This window comes from Lepidochelys kempii, chromosome 2, assembly GCF_965140265.1.
Source record: "Lepidochelys kempii isolate rLepKem1 chromosome 2, rLepKem1.hap2, whole genome shotgun sequence".
NCBI lineage: Eukaryota > Metazoa > Chordata > Testudines > Cheloniidae > Lepidochelys > Lepidochelys kempii.
The window spans coordinates 47,968,179-47,978,627 of NC_133257.1; positions in this window are offsets into that span (position 1 = coordinate 47,968,179).

Genomic DNA, 10,449 nt, shown 5'->3' on the forward strand with positions numbered 1-10,449 from the left:
GCATTTGCTAGTATATAAACATAAGCATCATAACAAGAAATCCAACTATGACTTTCCACCTGCAGAGAGGGGAAGAGAGAGAGAGAAGGAAGAACCATATGTGACAGCTGCTAGGCCTGTCGCTCAGTACACGACTGGAAGGCACAAAAATGCTGCAGTTAAGGATCCAGCATAAGAATTAGACTAGACTAGGCTAGAAGAGAGAGGAAAGCTTCACTGGTAGTCTGGGAACAGTTTGACAAATAAAACATCAAAGTCATAAGAACATAAAAATGGCCATACTGGGTCAGACCAAAGATCCATCCAGCCCAGTATCCCGTCTACCAACAGTGGCCAATGCCAGGTGCCCCAAAGGGAGTGAACCTAACAGGTAATGATCTAGTGATCTCTCTCTCTCCTGCCATCCATCTCCACCCTCTGACAAACAGAGGCTGGGGACACCATTCTACCCATCCTGGCTAGTAGCCACTAATGGACTTAGCCTCCATGAATTTATCCAGTTCTCTTTTCAACCCTGTTATAGTCCTAACCTTCACAACCTCCTCAGGCAAGGAGCTCCAAAGGTTGACTGTGAGCTGTGTGAAGAAGAACTTCCTTTTGTTTGTTTTAAACCTGCTACCCATTAATTACATTTGGTGTCCCCTCGTTCTTATATTATGGGAACAAGTAAATAACTTTTCCTTATTCACTTTCTCCACACCACTTATGACTTTATATACCTCTATCATATCCCCCCTTAGTCTCCTCTTCTCCAAGCTGAAAAGTCCTAGCCTCTTTAATCTTTCCTAATATGGGACCTGTTCCAAACCCCTAATCATTTTAGTTACCCTTTTCTGAACCTTTTCTAATGCCAGTATATTTTTTTTTTGAGATGAGGGGATCACATCTGTACGCAATATTCAAGATGTGGGCATACCATGGATTTATATAAGGGCAATAAGATACCCTCCATCTTATTCTCGATCCCTTTTTTGATGATTCCTAACATCCCGTTTGCTTTTTTGATTGCCGCTGCACACTGCATGGACGTCTTCAGAGAACTATCCATAATGACTCCAAGATCTTTCTCTTGATTAGTTGTAGCTAAATTAGCCCCCATCATATTATGTATAGTTGGGGTTATTTTTTTCCAATGTGCATTACTTTACATTTATCCACATTAAATTTCATTTGCCGTTTTGTTGCCCAATCACTTAGTTTTGTGAGATCTTTTTGAAGTTCTTCACCATCTGCTTTGGTCTTAACTATCCTGAGCAGTTTAGTATCAACTGCAAACTTTGCCACCTCACCCTTTCTCCAGATCATTTATGAATAAATTGAATAGGCTTGGTCCTAGGTCCGACCCTTGGGGAACACCACTAGTTACCCCTCTCCATTCTGAAAATTTACCATTCCTACCCTTTGTTCCCTGTCTTTTAACCAGTTCTCAATCCATGACAGGATCTTCCCTCTTATCCCATGACAACTTAGTCTGAACAGAATGTTATGGAGATCATATAAATCAACCCTGAAGTTGCTGGAACTCAAATCTGTTAAAAACAAAATGTCCTTTAGCTAGTTTAGGACACTATCAGAAGAAGAAAACCTTATTAGTTACATGGCTAGTGATCCATAGTTGGCACACTATATCATGCTAAGGTTGCAAAACAGTTTCCAGTTTAATCCTATTTTATATGCTTACTACTTTCCAAAATAGTCATCTTTTAATGATGAAATTTGGCAGACTTGAGTATGCCTGCAGGTGGTATGGGATTTTATTTTAATGTTTGGGCAAAATCCCTTCAGATGTACTTGAGTTACAGTAGGGAGAATAAGAGAAATAATTTACCTATTGTGTAAAAAAAAAAAAAAAATTCAAGCCATGCTTCTTGGAACAGAGCAAACAGAAAAAAAAAAGTTTGCGATTGCAAGAACACTTTCCCTTGTTCGGGATGAAAGCCGAGCTTGTTCTCAACTTTAGAGAAAAGTATTAAAAATAAAGCTATCACGAGACTGGAAACAAATCACTTCTGAACATGCTCAGTTGGCTTTTGTAAAGAGTTCAGCAAAGCCTAATGTGACCTTGCGCCCTTTGTGATATCAAAATGCCCATCCTTCCTGGACTGACCTGGGGATTTGGGTGTTGTTCTTAAGATGTTGCTGGAGCAAGGTGCCTTTGGGTTATTTTAAGTGGCTCCATAAAAACAGAGTAAAATCCTCCCAACAATACCTTCCTTGAACATGACAGTAGATAATCAGTGATAAAATTAAGTAGCCTGTTATTTGATGTCACCTCTCTTCGCATTTTTGCTGCATCCTACAATATTTTGAAAATACTAAACTTTCTTTTTAAAATCTATGTTTTATTTTGTTACCAATGGTGCCACCATTATTCTGACCCTCCTACTCCTTCCCTGCTATTCTGAGTTACACTCAATGATTGTGTCTTGCCTTAATTAGATTGTAAGCTCTTCAGGGTAGAGACTGCATTTGTACAGGCCTAGCATAATGAGACCCCAGGCGCATTTGAGACCTGTGGGTACTACGTGTTCAGTCAAAGAAAAAGAAAAACAAATTATTTGACTTGTAAACTAATTAATTTTATTAGCACTTACTTGTACCTGTCCCAACCTTCAAGTTGCCCTTTGTATATTTAAAAACACATACTTTTAAAACATACATTAAATAAATCTTTAAACCAATTTCACAGAACACCTTCTCAAACCAGCATGATCTCCCTCACAGACTTCATCACTACCACTATCAACCCCACTCAGTTTTTCTCCCTTCTATCCGAGGAAATGCCTGCACACACTGACGGATCATCCAGTGTCCTAATCAAATCGAGGCTATGGTTGGTTTACTGAGGAAGAACCTGGATGATTTTATAGCTGCTTGCCTTCAGGTCTCAAGCAGTTTGGGTCCAGTTCATGCTGAGCTATTAGAGGACAAGAAGTGATCTGGTATTTCATAATTGGCAGCTCACCACCCAGTATCTAATTATTATTGTGTATGCTGATTAATGTTAAGAATGTATTTGAGGATGACAGTCATCTGGGATCCATTATCTCCCCTTTCCATCTCCAAACCTGATTTCAAGTCTTTTGCCCAAGTCCACCAGCCTGTCTCAGTGGGCCTCACTCATGCTGTGAGCTGCTACTGCTGCACAGCCTGATATAGTATATGCCAACAGACATGTGATGATCAGTGGCTTTAGTATGAGGTTACATGCCAGGAGGCAAAAGCACTCTCCTACTCTCACTGCTCTCCAGACGATGCCAGGATGTAGCCATCTAGCACTGGCAAAAGGCTGTTTGTTGGTTTTTGTTGAAAGCAAATTATTCAGCGCCTGCCACTGAAGAAGCAGCCCTCAGCTCCTAGGAGTCTTCAATCTTTTTGTGAATGGAAAGGCAGTCAAGCATCGATATTTAATAATAGGGCTTTAGCATGCATGTGGGGCACTGTCCAGTGTTACTGAGAAAAGTTGGCCATTCCACGCTGCTACTGAGCTTTGTATGGACAACTGTGTGTGATTTCTTCAGGAATTGTTTTTTGTTTTTGTTTTTTTAAATTAAAGCTTAAGTCTCCCAATCAGGAAACAGAAACAACACCATAAGAATTAGGTGACCAGTCAGACTATGTGAATAATAAATTGTGATAATAAATATTTATAGAACAGTTTTCCAGCAACCCACGGGCTAAAATTTGTTCATACAAACAACTTGCTCGAACAATTACAAACCGTAACTAAATTAATAAAAACCACACCTGCTCATGAATAATTTCCAAAGAGGCTAAATTTATGGAGTAAATGATTTATTATTAGTTGCTCCTCCAGCTTTATGCAGCATCTAGTTGCACACTGGTGACTTCTCCTCAGGGGAAGCCTAAGACTGGGATGACAGGAGTGTTTTGCAGGTCAGATATTAAAGGCAATGGCAAAACTGTGTGTGTTCCTGCCTGAGCTATGGCTCATTTAAGTGGGACACATTTTAACAAACACTGTATCCAATTCCAAATTTAAAAACCCATACAAGGCTGCGTGCTTTCCCCCGGTTACATTGGCTGTACAGTGTGGACAGTAGTGATAATGGGTTTTTGTTAGTAAACAGATCGGACACTGGATAATCCATAACATTGTGACAAAACGCCGTAACCTCCCATGTGTCTGGAATGCCCCGTAGGTGGCCAGTGCTGCCTGAAGTTGGTGGAGGAAGCAGGTGGTGGAGTCCAGAAAGGAGGATGGCTGTGGACTGATTCAATGCCTACCCTCCACAGCTCCGCCCCCTACGGAGCTTCAGCCAGGAGGTAAAGCTACTTCTGTCCTCAGTGGAAAACCTGAGGCAGGGCAACAGAGGGAAAACCCCAAGGAGTGAGGAGGTTTTCAGGCTTAGGGAAGTGTAGTTTACCACTCTCCATACAACCTTCTGCATCACAGTGAGACTTACTGGAAAGACTTCTGTTTTCTTAAGCGGGCATTGGGTCAGGCCCAGAGTGTAGACCATTGTAACTTAAGTATCATGTTCCTGTGCATGTCTTCTGTTTTATTTGGTGTCCAAAATTTTGCTGTTATAAAAGCAGTCAATTACTAGGAGAGAGGAGTGGGTAACCTGTAAGGTAAAATAGCATCCAAGAAAGAAGAGCACTTCAAGAGCCCCTTTTTTTCAGAGATGTTTTAAATGAATATTTGGTTGCTGGAAAGTTTCCAACCCAAGGTGGTCATCTTTACTGCTGCACAGTTCAATATACTGATGTGAAGTTTGGTTTGAAACTCATTCATCCTTTCACGAGTCACTGTGAGAAACACCTCCTAAAGAGCATGCTTAATTGCCAAGCTGTTTGTGTAAAATTACTGTAATTAATCACAGAATTGATTATGTTTCTTCTGTTTTCCAGCACTCTTCTATTTTAAATGGTCCCCTGAAGAGACAGGTAGAGGCAACCTTGTTATCCATGACTTGCTAGTCTATTGTCTGATCATTGATAGAAGAGTACTCCTTTTCTTCTTGTGCAGTGTTTAATTCTGCCTGTTGCTCTGAGGTCTCTGGGTATTTGACACTTTAGTTTTTGATACAGAACAGGTTGTCCATACAATCACAACAGACACCTGTGCGTGCATGTCCTCTGCTTTTACATTAGAAAACTGTAGCTTAGTCACACCTGGCATCATCCTTCTACATGTCCTTGCACGTAGTCATTTTTATCAGGTTCCCCTTGGGTCATAGATTCAGGTTAGAAGATAATGAAACAGTGTTTTTTTCTGTTGGCCTCATTCATTTTGTAAGAAACTTCTATATTCACCACCTAGTGGCTTGCTCAGCTGGAGGTTGCCTGAAGAAGGGGGTTTCTTCTTAGAATACAGCCTTTGAATGAAATAGAACTGGGGCTTCACACTTGGAACTCCCCCAAATCTGCAGCCCTAGCAGAAAGTAGTGCAACAGTCTACTGTAGTCAGTGAATCCCTGAAGCGCATGGGAGCAAAGGGACAACAGAAGCGGCTACTACACTAGCAGCATTAGAAGATCCTGCTTCATGCCTCCTGATAATTGAGATCAAGGGAATGAGGAATGTCAGGAATACTAGTGGAATGTGGGGGTTAGGTGAAAGAGAGAATAACAGAAAGAGAGTGAAAGAATAACCAGAGTGAAAGAGAATAACAGAAAGAGAGAGGAAGGAAGGAAGAAACCTCCACAAACATTTTTCAGTGCTAGGATATCAGTCATCTAGCTGCTTGCCTGAATACACTGGAACACTATGCTAATGCAACTCAGCTGGACATTGGGGTGAAATACTGGTCCCACTGAAGTCAATGGCAAAACTCCCACTGACTTTAATGGAGCCAGGATTTCACCCAGAGTCTTTTGTTCAACGGAGACAGGAAATGTTGTGATGTTTCCAGATGCAGCACTTCCTCCCAGTGCAGATGTGCTCTTTTCTCCACTGTTTGTTTGAATCAGTTGCAGTGTCCGTTTGCAGATGTTGTTAATTAATTGCATTGTTGGGGCTTTAGCAGCAGTAAGGTCATGTTTGTCTTAGGACCCTCCAAAATCTAGCTGTAAATATGAAGGGCCATAATTATTAAGTAGGTTATAGTATGTCAACCTTACTTCTACACGCAGATCATGATGGCCTGAAAATTATTTGTGCAGTGAAGCTTCTTGTAAATATTACACTGAATTGCGCTCTTAGAAACGGTGCCCTTGGTACTGGCAAATTGAGCTCAGTATTCAGATGTCTTCAGCCAATATACATATTGTCTCTTCACCTCACTTTAGCAGCCTGTGCTATATCCTCTTCTTCTTTAAGGGCTTTCAAGGTTTTTCAGAGCCCAGACTGGGAAAGGACCATGCCTGGGTGGATGGGGGGAGGTACAATTGCTGCCCCTGAAATTTCTTGAGCATGGGAATCTCTTCCTCCTAGCACCTCCTCGAGCGCAAATTACACCATAAGGTAGGGTTGCCAACTGTCTAATCACACAAATCCAAACACTGTTGCCACGCCCCTTTCTCGTTCCTTCTCCAAGCCCCACCCCTTGTCTGATGCCCGCCCCACTCACTTCTTCCCCCTCCCTCCATTGCTTGTGCTCCTCCACCCTCACTCACTTTCACGGGGCTGCGGCAGGGGGTTAGCGTGAGGGAAGGGGTGCGGATTCTGGGCTGAGCTGAGGGGTTTGGAGTGCGGGAGGGGGCTCTGAGCTGGGGAGAGGGTTGGGGTGTGGGAGAGGGTGCGGGGTGCAGGCTCCGGGACAGGGCTCAGTGCTGGGGCAGGGGATTGGGGTGCAGGAGGGGGTCAAGGGTGTGGGCTCTGGGAAGGAGTTTGGGTGCAGGAGGGGACTCAGGGCTGGGGCAGGGGAGTTGGGGTGTGAGCTCTGGCCAGCAGCGCTTACCTCAGGCAGCTCCTGGTTGGTGGCACAGCAGGGCTAAGGTAGGCTCCCCGCCTGACCTGGCCTGTGCGTCGCCCCGAAGAGGCCAGCACGTCCCTGTGGCCCCAGGGTGGGAGGAGTCTCCAAGCAGTCACACCGCCCCGAGTGCCAACTCTGCAGCTCCCATTGGCCGGGAATTGCGGCCAATGGGATCTGCGGGGGCAAAGCCTGCTTTAGGCCGGCTGTGCTGCTGACTGGGGCCAGGGGTCTCCGTGCACTGCCCCTTCCACATGCCACTCCCAGAAGCAGGCAGCACATCCCTGCAGCCCCTGCAGGGTGGGTCAGAGGGCTCCATGTGCTGCCCCGCCTGCAGGCACCACCCCTGCAGTTCCCATTGGCCACAGTTCCTGGCCAATGGGGACTATGGAGTCAGTGCTCAGGGTGGGGGCAGCGCGCAGAGACCCTGTTCCAGAGCATGCTGAGCCCTCTGATTCCCCCCTGCCCCAGGCAGCCTGCCTTAGCCCTCTGCACCACTGGACTTCTAGTGGCCTAAAAGCTCCCAGTTTGGCTTCAGTAGCTTCAGGGAGATAGAGTCCAATACTAGGAAACTCCAGGCGAAACCAGGAGGGTTGGCAACCCTACAGTAAGGGCAAGGTGGAACCTGGGTCATAAGCCTGCCTTCTTTCCACACCATCACGCAGAGCTGGACACATGTGAATGGGGGAGCATAAGGGGTGTAGGAATGAATATGCTCAGTGAGCACAACTCTTTGCATGGAGACAACCTAGGGCAGCGGGTTTCTACACCACCTCCATCTTAACCTACACCTACAGCTTTGCTAGGTTCAAATAAAGAAATATAGCTATGTTGCATATCACCAATCCACTGCAATTGTGTGGACACATGAAGGAGAATACCGATCTTGCTGTAAAGTAATGGAACATGAAAATGCTACAGTGATAAACATTCTGCAAAAAACAGGGCAGGGTGGGCAAAGCATAGAATAGCACTATGTAGAAATAAAGCTTTTTAGCTTTGTTTCATAGTTGCAGGAAGATGTTCAGAGAGCAGACGCTGTTGTATGCCTCCCTTGAGTGAGACTTTGTACTCTATGCAATTTTCCCCCAGACAGGCTATTTATTAAATGAAAGTACATCCAGCAGTTAAAGAAGAAGGGGGGAAATATAATCTAGCCCAATGTTATTGGGAAAGTCAAAAAACGACTGAGTGTGAGATTGCTCAAAGCCTATGCCATGAAAGCGACATTGCCAAATGCCATAATGCCCTACTGGCCTTTGAAAACTCAAACTGGGAATTGTAATCTCATTTAAATGTTAATTAAAAGAATTGAATTTAAATGGTTCAAAGAGACAAGAAATTGAAATTTCTAAAGATTAAATTATTCCATTGACCGGTCAGGGTGTGTGGAATTGTGCATTATGTATGAGTCTCTGTTGGCTTGGGCTAGAGAAGGTGCTCCTTAAGGGACTGAGATTCTAGTCACATCTCGCTCTAAATTATAGGGGCTTAATTATGTGTGCCTCTTTATCTATGGAAATATGCCTTTAATGGTATTACATGGAGGGTTCCTTTCCTTATATATTAAACTTATTATTTTAACATTGGAAATCAGGCTCCCTCCACTTATCTGTCCATTCAAACTCTGTTTATAGTGTTTATAGCAAAAGTCCTGGTCCACAGGCCATGCAGCCAGATTGTACGCTGAGGAGATTTCCTGGGCCTGGGGATTAAGAACCTTCCCTCCACATAGACTATGTGGCATTGAAGCTTCTCCACAGCTGCTTCTGCAGCCTTGGGAGTGCAGTGAGAACTAGGAGAGGAAGGCTAGCCATGTGGTAAAGCACTCGACTAACTCTGGAAATAAGAAGACTTGAATTCAAGTCCCAGCACAGCCACAAAAGCCTTGTGTGAACTCAAGTAAATCACTTTATATCTATGTGTCTTTCTGCTTTATTCATCTTTGTCTGTCTAGAATGTAAGGTTTTGGGGGCAGGGATTGTCTCTTACTATGAGTCAGATTGGCATGCCCTTACTCCCCAAGTAGTTCCACTGACTTCAGTGGAAACAGGCCTGCTATAAAGTAACATTCTATGAGACCATGGGTATCTAAAACTGTTCCCAGGTATATTTGAACATCTAGTCCCATGTATATTGTGTGTCCGGCACAAGGAGCGCCCCCCCCCCCCAACCCCCACCCCAGGTGCTACTGTAATAAAAATCAATAGTAATACATAGAGCGGCCTCCATATTATTTGCACATCCCTGACATGGGGTAATAGCAGGGGGATTCATTTAGTACCCAGTTCCCACCCCTCATGCAGCCCACCCCCATCCCCACCCCACCCCACCTAAACTGCAGCTGTACAGCTATGTGCAAGATGTGTCTATCCTATGTGTTAGCTCTGTGAACCCTGTCTCCTTGGTACAGAGAACCACACCAGTTCCACTGGAGGAGGGTTGTTCTTCAGAGTTGTGAAGAACAAGGCAGGATTTTCCCCTAAATAAATACAAAATGTTTCAAGATAACATGATGTATAAAAATGTTGAACAGACCAGCTCCTCCCACCCAGCTTTACCAATGTCCTTCATTCTAGGTGTGAATTTAAGAGCAAGATCCCCTTATGAGTTCAGTCCTTGACTTTTCAAAGAGACGCTGCAATGGATTTAATAATGGTGGTACACTCTGATCAGCATGGAATAAGCCACAAAAACATGTTGGCCCTTGGAAGCTTCCATGATAACAGTAGCATATTTTGCATGGGGGTGTCTTGAGTGTCTGCTTTAAACAGTTAAAGGCTGTTCAGTGATTTGACATGTTCTCATGGACAGATGCACTAAAAAGAGCCAAGAAAGACGCAGGTGGTGGGTGACACATTTTTAATCCTAAAAGAATGAATTTTGTCAACAAATTTGAAAGAGTCTTTCTTTGAGTGAAAGTGCAGCGTTTGTTCCGATGGTTCATATTTTTACCAGTACTTTGAATGAGGCCAAGAAAAATTGATTTTGTCGGTAGACTACATATTACATACAAAATAGAATAACAGTGAAATAAAAATCAAAACAAAATGAGTCTGTCCAAAGACACTGCTGACAAATAGCTCCAGCATTAGTTCCTTCTCCTCTCTTGTCAGCACTGGAGAATATAAAAAGACATGCATTTCTTGTCAATAACAGGCATCCCAAAAGTTTTAAATATTAAATGAGAAATAATGTAAGCATTTATTTAATTTAAAGATGGTTTATTTCCTGGACATGTATATATGCCTCCATGTTAACACCAAATAGACCAACACTACTGATTATCAAAACAAGACTTCTTGCATATGAAACCCTCATTCATTAACTGAATCCATTGTAATGATTTCAGTAATGGTCCCCAAAACACGCACTAAGGCTATATACTTGCAATTTTGAAACCAGTTAAAATATCATAGAATGGAAAAGGGGTGTGCTCAAATAGTTATGCACACAAGCAGTAGCTGATTTTGAAGGGGTAATGAGTCATACACACATAGTAAAGGGAGAATAGATAGATAATCCATATGCACCTATTTTGACCCTTTATGGCCCCAATTCAGCAAAAAAAC